Raw genomic sequence first — 23,397 nt, forward strand, 5'->3', positions numbered from 1 at the left:
AGCAAAGGCAAAAAGAAGTCTCTGATATGGGGAAAGGGCTTGGTTTCCATGACAACCAGAAAACAGGATGAGGTTTAGAGGAGGAAATGAGGTTGGAAAGCTAGGCGGAGACTCTCATTGGCTGCTGGAAGGAAGGCTCGGGGAGTCACTGGGGCAGTGTGAGCCCAGGCATGGTGGCATCTGGTCCACCCTTTGAAAGAACCCAGGGAAACGCCGCTGAGCCGGGAGAACAATGCTAGCGGAACTACCATCTGAGCCCCTCTTTTCCAAAGCAGATAAATAAATTGCCTTTAGTCCTTAAAAGGGTGGATCACAAATTACTTGCAACACACCTAATAACCATCCAAAGTTTATTTTTGTCTCATTCTTCTTTTTTTCTCTTTTTAAATTTTTTTCACTTATTGGATTATAATTGCCTTACAACTGTACTCCAGGTCTTAGAAAAGACCCTGGGAAAGACTGACGGCAAAAGGAGAAGAGGGCGGCAGAGAATGAGATGGTTAGATAGCATCACTGACTCAACAGACATGAATTTGAGCAAACTCTGGGAGATAGAGAAAGACTGAGAAGCCCGGCCCGCTGCAGTCCACAGGGCCACAAAGGGCTGGACATGACTTAGTGACTGAACAACAACAATTGCTTTACGACGTCGTGTTAGTTTCAGCGGCACAACAGGAACCCCCTGTATGTACATGTAGGTCCCCACCCTGTTGGGCCTCCCTCCCACCTCAGTCTCATCCTTGAGAACTGCTCATGTGAGCCTGCCTATCCCAAAGGAATTCGTGCAAGTCATCTGGGGGCTTACAGATAGACTCCTAGAGTGTCCTGATACCTGTGAATTGCACAGCCCCACCAGGCAGCAGTGGCAGGGCCCTGGGGTTGGCAGGGAAGCTTGGAGCCTGGGAATTGTCCTATTCCTGGACAGTCCCCCAACCCAGGAGATGACGGGCGGCTGACTAGACCCCATCTGGTCCATAGTAGAGACAAGCTGCACCCTGTTTTATGACAAAACTGTAATGTTTGAACACAATTTGGAATCATCACACTAGCAAGGTCAAGAAAAAAACTGAGGCAGCTGGTCGAATAATTAATCAGATAAGTCAAATCCCACCCCAAAGACTTTATGTAAAATAATTTGAGCAGCTATTTTCCCCTTAAATTATAATAACTAATCAGCTCACCACATAGTGTGATGAGTCCTGCATAATTATAATAAATGAGCCCCCCATAAAAATATATTCCACATAAATATTATGGATCCAATTCCTCTAAAGATGTATTATAAGATTTCTGCATTTCCCTTTATTCCACTTTAAAAATGCGTGTACTATTTTTATTCTTTGCTCCTGCACACAACTGTTCTATTTCTTTTGTCATTTTGTTGTTGAAGTTGTCTTTCTTGTTTGTTTTTAATACGAAGGCTAACAGATTATTCTCCAGCCCCACCCCCCCATCAACAACCCAATTCTGCTTTCTTGATCCTCTTAATTGCTAAATAATTAGTCAATATGGTGTCACTCTATGTGTGGAGCCCGACAGAGAAGCAGTCATTGGCCTTTGGCACAACTCAGCAAGTGAGCTCTTGATACTGAAGTTTAAATTTTGGCTGCATGTCCTTATTTGCTGGTAAACATCTAAGAATCTAATTAGGTGACTACAGTTCGGGAGTTCGTACTTGGACAATTCATTTTGCACCAGAAATGCAGATTGCATTTTGCACCCAGATTCCAGAGGCCACCGACGTCTCAACATTACACAGAGCTCATCAGAGGACAGCATATTACCTGATGTCATTGCACATTTTTGGTCTTAAAAGCCTTAATCTTAGAAAGGTAAAATAAATAAAAATGCAACATAAAATAAAACTCAAGCACGTTTTTCTCTCCTGGGTTTAATTTTCTTTTCTCTCCCCCGTGCTGTTCAGCTAATTCTCTGCCAGGGAAGTATTGCTGTAACCAAGCCATTACACAAAGACACGCCAAACACACTTTCGAATAAAGTGTTTATTTCTCTCAACAACAGAGCCAGCAATTTTCAGATTTTCGCTAAATGCAGCCCCCAGCAAACCCTCACTACCTGGTTTAGTAACTTCCCACAGACTTTCGCATTTTGGTAGATTCTGTGCATTGTTTCGTAATGATCTTTAGGAGAGGGAGGGGGGAAAGCAAAGCAAATGTCAAACCTCAGGATGTATTCAGGAGGCCTTCAAGTCACTACCAATTCAGGATCTGCAAAATCACTACAGCACTTACATCCCAACGTGTGCCTTTTAAGGTCAGAAGGATCATAAAATCACTGAGAACACCCTGTTCTATGCAAGCTCTTTTCATTTTCCCACCCTAATGGCAGTCGCTCAAACTTCTTGAGAAAGACAGCTTTTGATGTTCACCTGGAAGAGATTTTCTTGACAAAAGATTTGAAATGTTCTTGTTTTCTTTCTTTTCTTCGTCTTTTTTTCAATCTGAAACTTAATATTTTTGATCTCTAATACACAAGATACAATAAATGCTGTCCCGTCCCCCATCGTCTTTTTCTTTTTAAAATGAGTGGCATCTGCCTGCACTGGTCTGCTGTTGGCGAGTGAATATCATTAGCCTCAGATCAGGTCATCAGTCATTAGCTGGTGAAACAATCTAATTTCAAGTTCACGTGCAAGGGTCTAAGTGCTGAAACCTTAGACCTTCAGGCAAATCTCTTTGGGGATTTGGAGAGAAAGCAGGGAGGAACGAAGGCATCAGGATTGGTCAGTGGAACCCCTTTAGCCCCAGGAGAAGGAGTTATATATTTGTTTCTGTGAATTAAATAATGTAAGGGTCGGAGGAACTATAGACAGTGATTTCTAAAAGCAAAAAAATAGTTATTAGAAACCATGTGATGGAGCAGAAAGAATTTGAACTTGAGAACCAACAAGACTAAAGTTCAAATTCCATCTTTCTCACTGACCGTGTGACTTCAGGCAGACCTCTTACCCTCTCTGAGTCCTATATTTCCCTTGACTACAAAATCAATATCTAATATCTAATATCTATACCTTCCCTACTGATTTACTAGGAAAATTTAAAATTTGGCAACAAAATACTCAGGAAGCTGTAAATTCTCAATAAATGTTAGTCTTCGTCCATCCTCGAAGTCAAACAAAGCTTTGATTATTTACACATGTAGACCACCTCAACCAAATCCCACAGAAAGAAGATGGCAAATAAGCTTTTGCAAAAAAGCAGCATTCTCTTCAATGGGTGCCCCCTCCCTTCTACAGTTCCTTAGTTACTTTGCAACCTTTTTTTTTTGACCTTAAAAATTCTGTTTAATGCCTCTTTTGTAGCCCTTTCTTTTAAAAAAAAAAATTGTATTAGAGTATATTCATTTAACAATGTTGAGACAGTTTCAGGTGAACAGAGAAGGAACTCAGCCATACATACACATGTATCCATTCTCCCCCAAACTCCCCTCCCATCCAGACTGCTCTTAGCAACTTTAATCCCATCATCCTTAAAAGCACAGTGCCACCTTCAACCCCCAGCTTCCCGGTTTTTTAAAAAAGAATCTCCTACTAAGAGACAATTCACCTTTGTGGCAGTACCATTTGATAGAAGAAAAGGATACATTTTTAAGAAGCACCCCAGCCAACATGAATTCATCTCCACTTAGCACTCGGAGATGCGAATATCATAATATTTAAATCAGCTTTGAGAACTTTCTTTGAAAACGAAAAATCCACTAGTTGAATACCCAGGAGGCCAGGGGAGTTCAGTTACCATAGAGACTCAGTGCTGGCAAATGGTGCTGGGGAGCAGATTGGTGTCTGTTAATTTTTTTTATTTGTAACTTATGTGTGTTGGCTCTTGCTCCGAGCCAGTCCAGATTTTCCCGTTTACCTGCCATGCTGGCTGATATGAGTGAGGAATGACAATGCCAGGTTTCAGCCATTCCTTCAATTTGTAAACATTATCGAGGGTCAGAGGGACCGCTCAGAACACATGGAGAAGTTCATGCACTGAGTTTTCAGAAAAGGGTTGGGGAAAACTGTGTGGGGACTGCTGGGTGGAGAGGGAGGCCTGCAAAATTCTTTACAATAATTCAGAAGAGCTCTGAGACCCCTTTTAGTCATAAATTCTGGTTGCAGAGAACTTTACTACAACTCATGATTATTTTTTGGTGAACACAAAGAGATAAGGTGGAATTCTTTCTGTCTTATCCATCCTAACAACCTGTGGCAAACAGGATCCTTGCCAATCAGTCGTCCTTGTGGTCTAAACTTCTAAGTAATTGTCTTTCCAGCAGTGCATGAATGCTGGCTGGGAAAGTGCATATTAGCAGGATTTCTCAAACCCTGGTCACACTTCCCTGGGATTAGGCTACGCGAAAAAGTCCGTCCCTCTGACAATTAAGCGGAGCGGGTTCCACAGTCTCAAGAAAGAGCAAGGAGATTAATACTTTATAAACGCCATCCTTTCGTCCCAGTGAGCTGTGGACTAAGAGCCAAGCCTTAGAGATGGGCTTCAGTGGATGACAACTAATAGATACTCATTTCCATAAAATTTAAATGAACCCAGTAAAATCTACCTCTTGCTGTGCAAGAACCCCATCTCATTACTCAAAATAGCAGCAATGTAATTATTGGAAGCCACGCCCTCCACATCGAGGTGGCTGGTGGTAAAGTCATAACTAATTTTCACGCACACAGCCACCAGGGCAGTAAAAATAAGTGCCAAGGCCTCTTCACGTTCTTTCTGCTCTAGGCCATATCTCCTTCCAACCACATGCACCTTATAAAATAATAATTCTCAAATGCAGGGCTGCATTTTGATTAGCAAAAAAAACATACGAAGACTTCTTTTTCAGCACACATAGGCAACAGGCCCAATGCTTCAGTACTTAAAAAACGGCATATGCCATTTAAGAAAATTTCAAAACTTTAGACACCCACGGAGATGGACCGATTTAGCCCCCTCCCAGCTGAGTTTTGCATCCTCTTTGCATTTTAAATGACCTTTAAGCAATGATGAGATCTGTCTTGTTGAGACTTAATTGCTTAATTAGAGAAGACGTTTTCAGTAGACAAATATTTCCTTTAAAACTCATCTTTTAATTTTACAAAGCCTTCTTTGGATTTCAGGCAAAATTGGAAGCTGTTTCATAGCTTCACCTTCAGCTGAAACTGGAAAATGGTTTAAACACTACGGAGACAACCTGTGTTTACCTGCAGAGCTTGTCATATCTAAAGCAGCTATTACAGAAAATTTTCAAGTCAATTGATGGACATGTTCTCAGTCAACTGAGATACACCTAAACTTTCACATCACCCTAAAATCCAGAGCCCCCTTTAAATTTCAGTGAGTTTCTAGAAACTTTATCTTCCTTCATCCCTTCTGGTTGTGATAGAGAGACCACATGGGATTGTGGGAAAGAACATAGGTGCTGAGGTCAGACTGCCTAGAATTAACTGCCGTGTGACCCTGGACAAGACGAGTCAGCTGCTTGCTCCTCAGTGTCTCCATCTAAGAAAGAAAGCAGAGTAGTAGGTCCTACTTTATTGGGTTGTTTTGGGGATTAAATAAGTGAACTTCAAGCACTTCAAACAGGGCTTGCCATATAGTCAGCGTTCAAAATAATGTGTGCGGTTATTATTCTTTCCTTTTGCAGAGTTCCTTTTTTCCCACTCTTGGCTTTGCTATGATGTTTTATCACTTCCCCGAGCTGACCCAACGTGGATGCAGTCCTTTCTCCTTAATTAGTGACCATGCTCAACACCTTTGTATTATCAGGTTGGCCCAAAATTTCATTCTTGTTTCTCTGTAAGATGTTATGGAAAAAACCCAGACAACCTTTTGAGCCAACCCAAAATAACTGAAACAACATATCTTGTAGTGAAGTTTTATACAAGGTGGGGGTGACTAGGGTAAATAATTTAATATTTGGGGTTTGAGTTCTGCATGATTATATCTGAAGTTCTAAACATCATCCTAGCTATGGCACATATAATATTACACTACAATTGAAAAACCCCCCAGCTCACCACGTAGTTTCTTCTCCTCACCATCTCACTGTACCTTGGAAAAGCAAAACAAGACAAAAATCAAAAAACCTGCCTCTTCATTATGCAGACCTATAAAATTCTTTGCCCCAAATCTAAAATCAGCCCTTGCCTGAGTCTACACAGCAAAGATCTGATAATGAACTTTTAAAAATGCTGATAATGCCTCCTGGATTCTAATTCTGTCTGCCCTCCATCAATCTGGGTACAAAAAAGGGGGTGGGTGGAGCTATGTGAATGACGCTATCCCAATAGAAGGCCATGTCTGTTCCAGTTTTAAACAGCTCACTTTTTCTTTTTTCTACCTGTCTTTCTTTTTCCTTCCTTCCTTCCTTTCTTTCTTTCCTTCCTGCTGCAATGGTCATCTGTCCCTACAGACAATGAGGTGTCTCAGATTTACAGACTCCAAGTCCCTGACTTCTTCACAGTATTTATTGGCTCCATCGGGTCTTGGTCGTGGCACACGCATCTTTCGCGCTGGCTCTTTGTTGCGATGCACGGACTTCTCTCTAGTTGCGACACTTGGGCTCAGTAGCTGTCGTGCGGACTTCGTTGCCCTGGGGCGTGTGGGATCTTAGTTCCCGGACCAGGGATAAAACACATATCCCCGGCACTGGAAGGCAGATTCTTAACCACTGGACCTGCAGTGGAGTCCTTGAAGTGGCCGATTCCTTAGTGCCGAGTCCCTCCACTCATCAGCTACCCAAGCCAGCAGGGCCCGCCCAAGGGCTCCCTGAGCTCACCCGGACCAAAGACAACGACGGGCTGGTGGAAGAAACGCCCCTTGACGAATGTCAGGCAATCCCCACTTCTCCTGGTTCCCTGCTCTCTTGCTTTCTGCTCTGGCTTTCACTGGCAACAGGAGATGCCTTGAAGATCTCACCTGGAACATGTTCCAATCTCAGTACCTGGCTCCTCACTGGACATCACATGTGGATCATGGAAACGTGTGTCTGGCTGCAGTAACGGTGGACTGAGGCTTCCTGGGCTTTAGACAGCAGGGTCTGCTCGGTCTCACCTAGTAGCAGACAGCTGCTCCAGGGTCTCTGCTACTCGAGCATTTCAGGGTCTCTATGGTTCTCCTGTTCTTTCTGACTGTGCGATCTGACTTCACGATCACAGCTCTGTGAGCATCACAGCCAGACGCAAGGCTAGGAGCCTGGGAAGGAGGACCACGAAACTCGTTTGCTCTTGCCAGAAAAGCAAGCCCCTCTTTTTTTTAATTTTTAGATGTTTCAAAATTTGTTTTCAATATTACATGCCAAAATAAACATTTGTCAGTAGTCCAGAAAGAGAAATGAATATTTAGGAAACTGTATAATTGAGAATTGCATATGAAAATACATTCATAGGTATATTAATAATTGTACATTTTCATAGAATATTATATCAACTTCATAGTGCAAGGTCAAAAAGTATGTTAAATATTTGTCTGTTTGAGGGAATTCTATGTGGTGGAATATCCCTTATTTTGATGCCTTGTATTTAATTATTTATATTTGAGAAAGATTCACATTCCTCATTGGTATACTTAGTTGACCCTTATTATGAAACAGTGAAAATATTGTCCCGATATTATTTGGTAAATATAATAATTGAATGGTCCAATTAGCTTATCAACAATAGTCATCCTACATAATTTCTTATTTAAATCAAGCAGCCTCTTTCTTAGACCATCCCTCCAGACACGACTGAGCGACTTCACTTTCACTTTTCACTTCCATGCATTGGAGAAGGAAAGGGCAACCCACTCCAGTGTTCTTGCCTGGAGATTCCCAGGGACAGGGGAGCCTGGTGGGCTGCCATCTATGGGGTTGCACAGAGTCGGACACGACTGAAGCGACTTAGCAGCAGCAGCAGCTCCACCTTAGCAATTTATTTGCCAGGAAAGTATGCTCGGCCACACCTAGACAAAAGTGAGGCTGAGAAATGAGGATTTTGCTCCTCCAGCCCCTACAGTAAAGGAAGGGGTTGAGAGGAGTGAGGGGGGGAAGGTCTGGGTTGGGGTGGTGGAGTCAAGTGTCCGGGGGTGGTAAAGACTCTAGAACCATCTATCCAGCAGGATTAGCCACACCAGAAAAAGAGAGGTCTGAGATGGAGCGATTTGAAGTGCCTGACTTCCTACTGCTGACTCCCTCTGCTTATCATCTACACAATGCCAAGAGTCTGCGTGAAACCTTGAGGAGAAAAAAAAAAATCAGCTAAATATTTAGATGATTTGCCGACATGGGGAACTTGCCGTTGGCAGCAAAGATTTATTAAACAGGCTACAAAACAAGATGTCATTAAACAGTTTGAAAGCATGCCCTCATAATTAAGAAAGGAGAAGATCTCTAATTTGGGTAATGAAATCTGTGGCTCAGACAGGCGTTCATTTTATTAATACTTACTGCACACCTACTGTGCGCCAGGTACTGCCTGGGCTGACCCTGAGCCACAGAACAACACGCCTCCCTCTGCCAAACGTACTGGTAATAATAGCTGTCGTGTTTTGGATCCTGAGACGGTGCCAAGCCAGTGCTAAGCATTTTCCATAACAAAGGTTTACCTCTGTGACAATCCCAAGAGGTAAGAATCGTTGCTTTCGACTCAGACATGGGCTGAGCAAAACATCTCCATCTCCCTGGGGCCAGGAGGTCTCCCAGGACACAGTGCTGAACCAAGAAAGTCTCAGGCCCGACTGCTTAGACTTGAGGAAAGTGAGACCAAGGGCAGATAAATGACCTCCCAATGGGGACACAATTAGCACGTGGGATTCCTAGACCCCAGGCCCCCGCCCTCCTGGGAAGCAGCCTGATCCCGATTTCGTTTCCTTTCGGGGTCTGTGCTGGGTTCTCGTCGCCGCAGGTGGGCTTCCTCTAGCTCTCCTTGCGTGGCTTCCCTCGCGTGGGGCGCAAGCTCAGGAGGACAGAGCGTGCAGTTGTGGTTCACGGCTTCGTGGCCCCGGGCACGTGGCACCTTAGTTCCCAGGCCAGAGACTGAGTGCACATCTCCTGCACGGCAAGGCAGATTCCAACCACTGGACCACCAGGGAGGCCCCCCATAGTTCTTCTTGACCCCACAAACCCCTCCACCTCCCCTAGCCAGCCTTCTCCCTCTCCCCTTCTGCCGCTCACCTTTGCTCAAACACGAAAGAGCGGTGGACCCTCTCCCTTTTGGGGCCCTGGATCTTTCAAGAAAAACCCCCACCCCCAGCGGATGAGCTTGGGTGGTCTTTCCAGGGCAAACACCAGTGTGTAAGAGCAGGTCTGCTCTGACCCCACAGCACAGAGGACTGCGTGGTCTCAGGGCCCCTTCTCCGGGCCGTTAGGTTTTAATTGCCTACAGACTGTTTCTCAGCCCTGGTTGCACATTAATGTCACCTGGGGAGCTTTTACAGCATGCTGAAGCCAGGACCGTTTAAAACAGAATCTCTACGAGCAGGCCTGCATGTAGGAATTTTTTTTTTTTTAACCTTTGTAAAAATTGAGTTTATCCTATCTACAGGATAAGCGTTGAGTGTAAAGTTCAGTGGATTTTGCATATATTCATACCCAGGTAACCACCCCCCAGATCAAAATATGGACCATTTCCAGCTCCGCACGAGACTCTTACAGCCATAGACAGACTTTTTAAACCCTTCTAGATTATTTTAAGGGCTTCACTGGTTGCTCAGTGGTAAAGAATTTGTCTGCATTGCCAGAGGCGTGGATTCAATCTCTGGGTGGGGAAGATCCAGAGAAGGAAATGGCAACGCACTCCAGTATTCTTGTAGCCTGGTGGGCTACAGCCCATGGGGTCCCAAAAGAGTCAGATGTGACTTAGCAACTAAACAGTAACAACGACAAAGGTTATTCTAACATGCAATCGGATTAGACGGCTGCTGGTTTAGAGTTCAGACTCTCTCTGGCCAAAGACAATCCTTATTTCCAAGATAGCAGTGGCCGCATGTTCCCTCTCTCAGTGGACAGAGAAGAGAAAAGCATCCTTAACTGTACTGGTTTGACTGTATTTATACCCCAGGACGTGGTGAGCACCTTGAAAGCAGAAGCTGCCTCTTTGCCAAAAGCCTAGCCTAGCGCGTGATCCACTGTAAGCATTTACCAGATGGAGGGAGAAGAGCAACTAGACCCATGGAGCGGGGAGCCCCGGTTGGTCTCCATCTAGGAGATTTCAGAGGGTCTCTGAGAAGACACGGCAGCCCCGAGTCGTCTTCCTCGGCGCCTGCCTTTTTTCTTTGACCTGAGAAGGGCGAGATGGCAAAATGTTGACTCGGGGCCTTGTTCTCCTGCAGAGCTCACGCTCAGCCTGCACACAGGTGATGCCAGCAATGGGCGGGGTGGCGCTGAAAGACGATGTCAGCCGCTTAAGTCGGGGAGAGCGGGAGGCTTGGCCTCGGTGTGTGTGTGTGTGTGTGTGTGTGTGTGTGTGTGTGCACGTGCGGCCGGGAAAGACGCTAAGGACTCGGGGAAATTGATGTTGTCCCAGAGAAAGGCCAGCGACGCTCAGGAATGATCTGTGTCAGATGCACGTCTGGTTGCCCTGGGTCACCAGGGAGGGTTTTTTCCTAATGTATAGAATAGAAGAAAAATATGTGTTTTGCCTTGAGAGCAGTTACAAAGAGCTTATTGTGTCAGTATCCCCCAATCACTTATATACTTTTCAGCCCGTGGACTTTATTCATAATGTCTATTTTACTCTCCTTCATTTTGTCAAGTTGGGGTTCCCTGTTACCGCTTCTCTCTTAGAAAATGACCCATTGTCAGAGCAAGGCCACATGGCTGTGGTTAAACCAAGCGCATTGTTGGGCAAGTTTAAAAATCAGGAACGGAATAAAATACATATATCAAGAAAAGATAAAAATCAGGAACGGGCTGAAGCAGCTGGGAAGGCTTCGAGGTCTGAGCTCGGGGTTGATGACGACGGTGCCCCCTTCGCCTTAGGAAGCAGGGAGAGGGTGTGGTTTGAAGGCAACAGAGAGCTCAAGCAGGAGCCTGAATGAGCCTGCGGTTCTGGGCACAAAGGGAGGACTAGTCTCGCTCGCCAGTGGGAGAGACAGAGCGGTCGCTTCAGTCCCACGAAACAGCGAAGACAGAAAACACAAACCACTTGCTTCTCGTGGATTCTCCAGGCAGCTCAGAAGTTTTCGGGAAGTGACTGCTCTGAGTCTTGGGCTCAAAACCCTGCACTGGTTCAAAAATAAAAATGAGTGTCCTGTGGCTCTTGCTATGCTATGCTATGCTAAGTCGCTTTAGTCGTGTCCGACTCTGTGCGACCCCACAGACGGCAGCCCACCAGGCTCCATCGTCCCTGGGATTCTCCAGGCAAGAATACGGGAGTGGGTTGCCATTTCCTTCTCCAGTGCATGAAAGAGAAAAGTGAAGTCGCTCAGTCGTGTCTGACTCTTCGTGACCCCATGGACTGCAGCCTACCAGGCTCCTCCGTCCATGGGATTTTCCAGGCAAGAGTACTGGAGTGGGGTGCCATCGCCTTCTCCACCTGTGGCTCTTAGGCTACTCCAAGAGGTGTTTCAACTCTGCATTGGGTTCTGGACTCCAGATGTGGACTCTGAGGATGTTACGCTCTTCCTAGAGTGGACTCATTGGAAAAGACCTTCACGCTGGGGAAGATTGAAGGCAGGAGAAGGGGACAGCAGTGGATGAGATGGTTGGATGGCATCACCGACTCGGAGGACATGAATCTGAGGGAGCTCCAGGAGACAGTGAAGGACAGAGGAGCCTAGCAGGCTACAGTCCTTGAGGTCGCAAAGAGTCGGACACGACTTGGCAACTGAACGACAAAAATAGTATCAATAACCTGCAGCCCCCCCACTCCCTTCCCAGAAAAGCCGTGTCAAAGATTTGAAAGCCATAGGAGTCCCATACATAAATGGGAGGCCCGTACACAAATGAAAAGAGCGGGCAGGAGACCAGAGAGAGTGAATGGGTCAGGGTGAAATGGCAAGCAATAGCCGGATCTCTGTAAAGACGCTCAACTTGGAGACTTCTCCAGGCTCCGTGTGGATGAGACACAGCAGGCCTGCAGCTGGATCCCTCCAGCGAGCACACGGTTCCACACTCTTAAGGGCCTGCAGGTGGCGAAGGCTGTTTATGTTGTCCCTCAGACACTCGGTTTTTAAAAGGAAAACACTATTTCCCCAGGATGGAAGCAAGGTAGTAGATTTTATGTTGGTCTGAGCACACTGAATCATCTCAGCTTTGGTGTCATCTGCTGTTCGCTCTAGAACTTGTAGCCACAAACCTCCAGGCGAGGTTAGGGAGAGGTTAGGTTCTATTTCCATTATTTTTCCGTGAAGGACTGTCTCTCAGTAACTCTCACTACTGTTATCCCATCTGGTTATAAGTGAAATATGGATTTGGAATATCATTTTTATCTGCACATATTTAAAATGTAATGTCCAAATATTATGCTGTTTGAAAAGAGACACCTGTCCAAAAAATTCCCAGGAAGGTTTTAGAGAGTGCACTTAAGCTCAGATTTAGACACAAGTGAAGCTCATTTTTCATCTAGCAGAAGCCCCAGACCAGCCAAGATTTGGAATACATGCCGAACGCTTTGCAAATACAGCAATGCCTCATTTGTCTGACGTGGACGGTGCCGTGTAAATGCCTTTTTCACATAACTGAAGCTTATCCCTTTGCACATCAAATCATGCATTTATTTTCACCATTTTGCATAGGAATATTCCTGAGAGCACATTACACACCCCCCGACCTCCTCCAGTAGAAGATGAGAAACATTATTTAATCTTGGCTTTCTGACTCGGGTCACAGCCACGCACATCAAGTACTGGTCTGTTCTCGGCTCAAACAAAGGGACGACTCTGGGTCCCTATAGCTGTGTTGGGGCTGTTTGACTTCAGTCTGCAGGAACTGGGGTTTGTCCTGCTTTTGAGACTGTGCCTGCCTGCTTTCCCTCTGATCATCAGTGTTCTCATCAGACCTAAAGCCATTTTTGTTCCCTACCCATTTAAATCTGTCTCTTCTGTGAAATAAAAAGGGAAATTGAAGAGATTCCCTTACTTGGATGACCTGACATCCTGGATTACTTGCCTGTTTTTAATACGTTCTGTGACTTTAGTAACCAAATAAGTTACTCAACCCCTCTTGGCCTCTGTTCCACCATCTAAAAGTGTGAGGATTAAACATAATGTTCTTATGTTTGAAATCCACTAAGCCTGTTCCAATTTGCATAATTTCATACTGTTTTCGACTCTGATATAAGATGAACAAACACCTTAAAACTGTACATAAACAGATTGTAGGTCCTGAGGAATCAGACCTTGAGCCTGAGGTCTGCTGGGAGCCAAGTACCTGAGTTAACATTTTGCCTTATTTATTTGTAGGCTGTTTTCAATGTGATTGAGGCTGCCAGAGAAGTACTGCTCAGTCACGGGCGTATCATATTGTATCAGTTATCTATTGCTGTGTAACAAATCAACCTCAAATTTAGCAGCATAAAGCAACCTTGATTTGTTATTTCTCATGATTCAGTGATGCAGGAATTCAAGCAAGTAGCTGCTAGGCAGGTGTGCTGGATTCATATAAACCGAGGGCACTCCCCTAACTGCCTTTACTTGCAGCTCAGCCGGACTGGGCGGGTGACGGAGTCCTTACTTGCGTGCCTGACACTTTGATGCTCCCCGTCTGGCTTCTCTTGAACCACTTGTTGTCATCCTTCTGTAGTTTAGCCACAGCTTTTTTACAGCTTGGTGATTGGCTTCCCCAGGGCAAAGCGAAAGCTGCCAAGCCTTTTAAAGGGAAAGCTAAGCATTGACACAACATCACTTCTACTGAATTTTATTGGTCAAAACAAGTCACAAGTCAAAGAGATTCAAGGAAAGGAGGAATAGATGGCACGTCCCAATGGGCAGAGCTACACACATGCGCAGGAAGGGAAGGGGTGTGTGGCCATGCTTGGAAACCCTCTGCTACCCACCTGGATACATCTTCACGTTGTATTTCACAAGCCTAAAGGTTTCCTCTCAACATCAAAGGTATTCATTAGTGTTGACATACCTAATTATTCTCTTAAGTGGTGTTGGTTTGGTAAACAGCACTTTTCCTCTGGGAAAGGGATGAAAAGCAAGCCCGTGTGTTTAGTAGAGAGCTGCTTTTGGAAACAGATTCCAAATCTGTACTTTTCTCTTGTAAACATACAGCCAAGTCTCTGAGTTCTGAGTCACTATTTGACGAATCAAAGTCAATCCTGTGAAAGACAGAAATCCTCTTTCTGAACTTTCTATATAACTGTGCTTGCCTTTAGTTGTTGTCAAAATTCTATGAAAGTATTTGCCCAACAAATCAAATTATCCAACTGCAATATTCTATTTGCTTTCTTATCAGAGGAAAATAGGTTTCTTTCTCCTTCTGGTTTTTGTGCATTTCCTTTTGTCTGTCCTGATGCTCATTTATTCATTTATTTATGCAGATTTCCTGAGCACGTTCTATGTGCCCAGCTTAAATAAACAAAAAATAAGGCAGACATCACCCTGCTCTCATGGAGCTAATGTTTGGGCATGGAAAATGGATAACAGAGAGATCACCAATCAGTAACAACAGCAGTGTGTGCTACAAAGGAAAAGTCTAAAATGTGGGTACTACGGCACAGGGACCTAACTTAGTATGAGAAACTGGCAGAGGCCTCGCAGAGGAGGTGACAGCTAAGCTGAACTCTGGAAGGGGCTGGGCATCTGCAGTATGAAAGACCAGGGAGGAAGCAGTCGAGGAAGGGGCACTCCAGGCAGAGGGAACAGCACATGAGTAGACCCTTCGGGAGACAATGGGATGTGGTGGGTCCAGTGTGGAATGACAAGACCAGTGGACATGTGTCAAAAATTGAAACTTAAATGGCCACTTAAGATCTATGAACCGTTGGGTGTGATGTTCTTTGAGTCTTAGGGAGAAGAGTGAAACAAAAATCATGACTCTTCTTTATCAAACATCCCCACCCACCAAAGGGCAAAGAAATCTCACCGCCATCTGGCCAATCATGTTGCTGTTGAGGCTTTATGTGAACCAATAACATCTTCTAAGTGCCAGGCATCACGCTACATGCTGGGAGTAGAAACGTGAGTAATAACAGGTGCACAATAAAGATGAGCTTATGAGAGAAAAAGACAGTGCCCTCCAGGAACCCCCAGACTATGTGGGAGGGAACGGGGTAAAAGGATGGATTATTGCCCTGAAATGCAATCAGAGCTAGGATGAAATAATCTGAGGGATACAGGCAAGTCAGATTAAGATCCTAAGCAGCCCTGAGGGCTAAAGGTGTTACTGTACCTTCCCTTCCATCCAAATGCATTTCAAAATAATATTTTGTCTTTAAAAATGACCCAAAAAAGCAAGCACTAAAAATGAAAGAAATTCTTGTTAGATTTCTGATAATGTAATTTTGGCTAAGTTCATCACAGCTGAATTGCACTCATTTGATTCATGTAGTTACATACACCTTTGGGCTCAGTGTATGGTGGCTTGGTGGTAACGCGTCCACCTGTCAATGCAGGAGATGCAGGAGACTCAGGTTTGATCCCTGGGTCAGGAAGATCCCCTGGAGGAGGAAATGGCACCCCACTCCAGTGTTCTTGCCTGAAAACACCATGGATGGAAGAGCCTCAGTTCAGTTCAGTTCAGTCACTCAGTCGTGTCTGACTCTTTGCGACCCCATGAATTGCAGCACGCCAGGCCTCCCTGTCCATCACCAACTCCCAGAGTTCACCCAAACTCATGTCCATTGAGTCGGTGATGCCATCCAGCCATCTCATCCTCTGTCGTCCCCTTTTCCTCCTGCCCCGAATCCCTCCCATCATCAGAGTCTTTTCCAATGAGTCAACTCTTCACATGAGGTGGCCAAAGTACTGGAGTTTCAGCTTTAGCATTGGCCCTTCCAATGAACACCCAGGACTGATCTCCTTTAGAATGGACTGGTTGGATCTCCTTGCAGTCCAAGGGATGCTCAAGAGTCTTCTCCACACCACAGTTCAAAAGCATCAATTCTTCGGTGCTCAGCTTTCTTCACAGTCCAACTCTCACATCCATACATGACTACTGGAAAAACCATAGGCTTGACTAGACGGACCTTTGTTGGCAAAGTAATGTCTCTGCTTTTCAATATGCTATCTAGGTTGGTCATAACTTTCCTTCCAAGGAGTAAGCATCTTTTAATTTCATGGCTGCAATCATCATCTGCAGTGATTTTGGAGCCCAAAAAATAAAGTCTGACACTGTTTCCACGGTTTCCCCATCTATTTGTCATGAAGTGATGAGACCAGATGCCATGATGTTAGTTTTCTGGAAGAGCCTACTGGGCTGCAATCCATGGGGTCACGGAGTCGGACACGACTGAGCGACTGAGGATACGTACATTTTGGTGTCCTCACTTCTCCAATCACCTAAGCACGTGTCTGCCCTCTGCCCTTTCTTTTGAGTAGTTTTGCTGTGACTCACAGTGTTGGGCATGACAGACTCATTCTATTGGGCTCTTGGGATGGGATGGGAGAATAGGAGAAGAGGTGCCAATTAAGCCTCGGTTTAAAAAGTAGTGCATTAGTTAGGAAACAGATTCTGGTTATTATTTTTTAAATCCCTAATGTAACAGAGGCATAAATAAAAGCATTTTCTTTTCTCTCACCCTAACCACACAATTATAGCCAGCCCCAGGACCAGTATGGTGGATTCAGTGTCTTAGTCCCTGGTTCCTTGAGTGTTATTGCTCTGCCAACCTCAACGCAAGGTCTCCATCCTATGACCTAAAATGGCTCGTGGCTCTTACCATCACACCTGCATGCAGTCTGCAAAAAGGAGGGAAGGAAATAAAGAGGAAGCATGCGCATTCCTTCACAGAGTGCCACCCACTTTGCTCACAGCCCTCCTGCCAGACCTAGCTGTAAGGGAGGCTGGGCACTGTAGTCTTTAGCTGGGTGGCTGTGTGTCCTGCTAAAACCCAAGGGAGCCCTATTACCAAAGGAAGAAAAAAGAGCAAATACTGGAGAGCACCCAGCAGCTTCACCACAGATGATGGTGGGCATGGCCAGGATGGGTAGCCAAAGACAGAAACTTAGGAAAGTCACCTATGAGGTTTTATGATGCCCATTTTATAGAAGAGGAACACAGAGACACACAGTGGTTAAGGTAGACAGCGGGGCTTACCTTGGGGGAGGTGGGAGTGGCTCCGCCCTGGGGACGGGCAATAAAGAACTGCAGTATCTTCATGCTAATTCTCTTCAGTCATGTCGACTCCCTGTGACCAGGCAGACCGTAACCCACCAGGCTCCTCTGTCCATGGGATTCTCCAGGTGAGAATACTGGAGTGGGTTGCCATGCCCTCCTCCAGGGGATCTTCCTGACCTGGGGATCGAACCTGCGTCTCTATGTCTCCTGTGTTGGCAGGCGGGTTTTTTATCACTGGTGCCACCTGGGCATGAGAATAAGCAAATAGCATGGCAAACTCTTCAGCTTTGCATCATGCAGTAGCGGCTGTAACGGGTCAGTGAGCGAGCACCCCTTCCCATGGGCGCAGACGCTTCTCTCTGCCCCCACCCAGCCCCGGCACCATGGCCAGAGCAGGCACGAGCCAGAAAAGAGCCTAGGACATCTTGGGCTGGAACAAACAGTGGGGAAGGAGAGGGCAATGGCACCAACCTCTTCTCTAACACACACATACACACACACACTCCCTCCTCCTGGCCCTGGCCGACTCCTTTGCCATCGGTTGATAAATGCTGACTTTGAACCCGTATATCCCAGTATTTAAGGTCCTCTTTAGATCTTTGTTCCAATCCTGGCTCTGTCACTTCCTAGGTCTGTGATTTTGAACACGTCAGTGAGCTTACAATTTATATAGACCAGTGATTCTCAAACTTGAATCCATGGGAATCAAAATCCTCCAAGGTCCTTGACTCCTGGGTCACTCTGCCAGAGATTCTGGTTCAGTAGGTCTGGGCTGCTGCTGGAGAATTCAAATTTCTAACAAATTCCCAAATGGGGTGCTATGGGTCCCAAATGCCATGAGTCCAGAGACCACACTTTAAGACCTCTGGTCTAAGCAGAAGGAAGTGTGTTTTACTTTTGTTTTGGTGAGTGCTTTTGTTGTTCAGTCACTCAGGCGTGTCCGACTCTGTGACCCCATGGCCTGCAGCACACCAGGCCTCCCTGTCCATCACCGTCTCCCAGAGTTTACTCAAACTCATGTCCACTGAGTTGGTGATGCCATCCAACCATCTCATCCTCTGTCGTCCCCTTTTCCTCCCACCTTCAATCTTTCCCAGCATCAGGGTCTTTTCCAATGAGTTAGTTCTTCACATCAGGTGGCTGAAGTACTGGAGCTTCAACTTCAGCATCAGTCCTTCCAATGAATATTCAGGGTCACAAAAGATCTTAATGGAATGGGAGGTTGTGGGAGTTTTAACTATTTTTGAAAACAGAAAATACATAGTAACAACACATGACATTACCTACTGACTTATGACTTCTACTTTGCTTTCACAACGTCCAAGAATCATTAATAATAACAATAGCTAACAGTCTTTATCAGGTTCACTAGATTTTAAGTTCAATGATACAAATTAATGTTAAAAATGCACCAGTAACTTAGAAATTACTCAGAAAATATTTGTTGAACACATAAACTTTATTGAGTTCTTACTAAGTTCCAGACATAATGCTCTGCCTTTTATGGGTGTTATTTCCATTAATCCTCAGGATAACCAGAAAGTAGCTCCTATCACTCCTTCTTTATAGTTGGGAGATCACAACATTAAGCATCTTGTTGAGGGTCATTTATGAAGAAATGACCACACCAGGCCTTGACCCAGTTCTACTTGACCCCAAGGCCTGCTCTGAATCATAAGCCTCTAAAGCAGGGGTCAGCATGCTTGGCCTGCAGGTCTTGCTTTCACCCATTTCTGAAAGACCTGTGAGTTTAAAATGGCTTTACTGTTTTAAATGGTTGGGAGAAAAAAAGAATCCAAATAAAATAACAATATTTTATGACATATGAAAATTGACACTGAAATTTCCATATCCCTCAGTAACATTTTGTCAGAATCCAGCCACATCCTTTTGTTGACATATTTCCTGTGGCTGCTTTTGGGCTGTGATTACAGAGCTGAGTAGTTGCAACAGAGCCTATTCAGTTCACAAAGCCCAAACAACTTACTACCTGCCCTTTACAGAAAAACTGTGTCAATCTCTGCTCATTTGATTCCTATTATTCTTTTCATAATGTTACATTCGAATATTTCCAGGTGAAAGCATCACAATCAATCTTTTTTTTTTCTAATTCTTAAAAATAACACCTTGTTTCATGAACTGCCCGCAATCCCCACCATTAAAGCGTCTGTGTTCCGGCTTAATGCTGGCTGCAAGGAGCGCCTTTCCAGAGGCAAACACCCCTGAGAGTAGTAGCTCATTATTTGGTTAATAACAGTGAAAGAAAGCAGTGTGATGTTTAGCAAAAGGCAGTGGTCCAAGGAAAAGGTCACCAGTATTCCCAAACGCTGCGATGTCTAGTTTTCCAGTCCAATTTCCCAGAGTGGAACACACTCACACAGCCTGGGCTGCAGCACTGAGAAGTTCCAGCCAGACTGAGTTCCCTGGTCAGGGGCAAGATCCACTGGAGATTTAACCTGTTTGCAGGATCCCAAAGAATCAAAGATAAGGATTACAGTGGTCAAGTTCATACAGGGAATTGTTGATTGCATTTTATCCTTTTAAATATGTGTAAGTCATAGACAGCTCTGCAGTCAAAAATATTGACTGCATTGATCTCTGCCAACCACAGAAGCAGCCGAGGTGGGCTGCGGCGGAAAGGCTGAGAAATACTTAAAATAAAGATGTGAATGCTATGGAAGAGGCCGCGCCTGGCCGCCTCCTCTCCCCCACCCGGAACTCAAGTTCCAGCGGAAGAGGCGCGCACACCATTCACAAAGGGAAAAAGTACTTTTGCAGCCTGACTTGACATCAGCATGCAGGCCTTGAGTCCAGCACCACGTTCTGGGGCAACGGGACACAGATTTCTGCAGCAAGCATAGATTTCACAAGGAGCATGTCAGACTGGACCGTCCCAGCCGGCCTGATGAGCAGCGTTGGTTTTCTTACCTTCGTCATGCAGGAGGCAAAAAGGATGTAGCCAGTAAAGGGCCTTCCTTGCGCAAACCCGCAATCCGCGTTCCAGAGCAAAAGCTTTACGCCTCATTCCCTTGTTTGGGTAATCAGGCGTCTTTCTCCCCTGCAAGGCCAAGCACCTGCTCAGGGCCCGCCCCTCTGCTGAATGTCGTGGAGTGTGGCTCTGCCCTGGAGAAGCTGATGGGGAGACACATCCATCTCCAGGCTCCTGGTGGCAGCGAGTTCCCTCTTTTTTTTAACCTTTTTATTTTGTATTGGGGTATAACCAATGCATGATAGTTTCAGGTAAACGGCGACGGGACTCAGCCACACATATACATGTATCCATTCACCCCCAAATGCCCTCCCATCCAGGCTGCCACATTGAGCAGAGTTCCCTGTGCTGAACATAGGTCCTTGTTGGTTGCTGCTGCTGCTGCTGCTAAATCGCTTCAGTCGTGTCGGACTCTGTGCGACCCCATAGATGGAAGCCCGCCAGGCTCCGCCGTCCCTGGGATTCTCCAGGCAAAAATGGTCCATTTTTAAATACAGCAGTGCATCCACGTCCATCCCAAACTCCCTAACTATCCCTTCTTCCCAGCAACCATACTTCGTTCTCCAAGTCTGTGAATCAGAGATTCTCATCTTGTTTGTCCTTCTAAGAGCACAGGACCCAGCAGAGTAGGGGCTCAGCCAATATTTGTCAAACACCCGATGAGGCGAATAAGCTGACTGTAACACAGGGAGTAGAAAGTGAGCTGGGATCATAGAGGAAGGGCCATTTCAGCCAGGCTGCAGAGAAGAGGAGAGATTCCATCTGGGCCTTGAAGGAGGCGTGAGCATTCGGGAGGTGGAGAGAGTGGATGGGGTATCAGAACGAGTCCTCTGGCAAAAGGGAGCAAAGGATAGGTCTCTCTTCCTCAGATCCTTCTAGAAATAGGCACTGAATAAATAAAAATAGCTAAGCCTCATAAATGCACCCGAACCTTCTAGAATTCAACATATTGCACCATCCATAGATATTCAGAATGCACTAAAGCTGCCTTCTGCTGTCTTCTGGAGCACCGCTCAGGGCCTGGCAAACAGGACCGTGGTTGGTCCTGATTGATTTAAAGAGGGAATGACTTAAAGACAGAAGCTGTGTCCTGACTCCCGGGACAGGGCCGGAGAGCCCACCATGACACAGGATCTGCAGGCGGAAGGATGGGGAGGGTGGGCTTGGCAGGAATGCTGCGTGGCTTTCCTGGGAGCACAGGCAGGAAGAGCCGCCGGACCCAGGTCTGCTTTCTTCACGGAGCCGCCCCCAGGGCTGGGCCCCAGGCTGGGCAGAAGGTATAAAACAACAGCGTGAGCAGGAGGGGCAGGCTGGCACAGTTGGTGCAGACACTGGCTTTGCAGGTAAACGTTCATTCATTCATTTATTCAACATTCATTCATCCAATATTTATTGAGCACCGACGCTGTTCCAGACTCTGCATGCCATCACGAAAGACCAAATAAAGTGCTGCCCTTGTAGAAGTTTTGTTCTAGTAAAGAGCATAAATGTTAATGTTTATTGACTGCTCACTGTATGTTGTTGTTTTAAGTACTTTCAGTTCAGTTCAGTCGCTCAGTCGTGTCCGACTTTTTGCGACCCCATGAATCGCAGCACGCCAGGCCTCCCTGTCCATCACCAACTCCTGGAATTCACCCAAACTCAGGTCCATCGAGTCGGTGATGCCATCCAGCCATCTCATCCTTTGTTGTCCCCCTTTCCCCCTTCCCCCAATCCCTCCCACCATCAGAGTCTTTTCCAATGAGTCAAGTCTTCGCATGAGGTGGCCAAAGTATTGGAGTTTCAGCTTTAGCATCAGTCCTTCCAAAGAACACCCAGGACTGATCTCCTTTAGAATGGACTGGTTGGATCTTCTTGCAGTCCAAGGGATGCTCAAGAGTCTTCTCCAACAACACAGTTCAAAAGCATCAATTCTTCGGTGCTCAGCCTTCTTCACAGTCCAACTCTCACATCCATACATGACCACTGGAAAAACCATAGGCTTGACTAGACGAACCTTTGTTGGCAAAGTAATGTCTCTGCTTTTTAATATGCTATCTAGGTTGGTCATAACTTTCCTTCCAAGGAGTAAGCATATTTTAATCTCATGGCTGCAATCACCATCTGCAGTGATTTTCGAGCCCCCAAAAATAAAGTCTGACACTGTTTTCCCTGTTTCCCCATCTATTTCCCATGAAGTGATGGGACCAGATGCCATGATCTAACTTTTTTATTCTCCTCTTTCACTTTCATCAAGAGGGTTTTTAGTTCCTCTTCACTTTCTGCCATAAGGGTGGTGTCATCTCCATATCTGAGGTTATTGACATTTCTCCCAGCAATCTTGATTCCAGCTTGTGCTTCTTCCAGCCCAGTGTTTCTCATGATGTACTCTGCATAGAAGTTAAATAAGCACTTTAGGTATACATTAAATACAACATTTCAAACTCGCAAACAGCCTGTAAGTTACAGTGACATTCCCATTTCACAGATGATGACAGGAGTCCCAGTTTAAACCAGAGGGAGAGCTGGGGTCCGAGGGGCAGGTATCTGACTCCAGAGTCTGCCCTTGACACCACATTGTGCTGTAGGACAGAGGGTGACCAAGTCTGGGGACAGGCACAGCTGTCTGGGACCTGGGAAGGCCCCTCTGAGCAGTGACGTTGGGCCGTGACCCGAATGAGCACGTTAGCCGTGCTGAGATCTGGGGAAACTATTGCAAGGAGAAGGAAAAGCAGGGGCCCAGGCCCCAAGGAGGAAACAAGGTTAGTTTGTTCCAGAAAACAGACCGGGGCCAGAGTGTCATGAGCCAGGCAGTGAGCGGCAGGAAACACACCAGAGAGTGTGAGGGTGGCTGAAGAGAAAGAAAGTGCAAGAATTAACCGCATGCAGGGGGCCAAGGTTTCCAGAAATTGAGAAACACTTCACGTTCAGATCACACCTGGACCCTGTCCTTACGGCTTGGGAATCGTGCACTTAAGCTCTCCACTTTCTCAAAGCCTTGGTTTTCTCACCTGAAACACAGGGTCAAATTGTTTTTAAGAGAATACATGTAATGCACTTACCCAAAGTCTGGAGCTGAGCAAGCACTCAATAAGTGTGGCCATTATTTCTGTTAACAAGACAAATGCCTGTTTTCAAGACTGTCACTCCTGAGAGTGGTACAGACAATTTTGATACAGCAGGATTTGGGTAGGGCTTCCCTGGTGACTCAGCAGCAAAGAATCTGC

General features: G+C 45.7%; 1 long non-coding RNA gene across 1 annotated transcript; it reads left to right on the top strand.

Moving 5' to 3' along the window:
* Positions 1-1,448: 1,448 nt before the first annotated feature.
* On the top strand, positions 1,449-1,881 carry LOC129625155 (uncharacterized). Its single transcript, XR_008701288.1, has 2 exons — positions 1,449-1,574; positions 1,661-1,881. It is a non-coding gene; the product is annotated as an uncharacterized LOC129625155 (long non-coding RNA).
* The last annotated feature ends 21,516 nt before the right edge of the window (positions 1,882-23,397 follow it).

Source organism: Bubalus kerabau, chromosome 13 (genome assembly GCF_029407905.1).
Source record: "Bubalus kerabau isolate K-KA32 ecotype Philippines breed swamp buffalo chromosome 13, PCC_UOA_SB_1v2, whole genome shotgun sequence".
In the NCBI taxonomy this organism is placed as follows: Eukaryota; Metazoa; Chordata; class Mammalia; order Artiodactyla; family Bovidae; genus Bubalus; species Bubalus kerabau.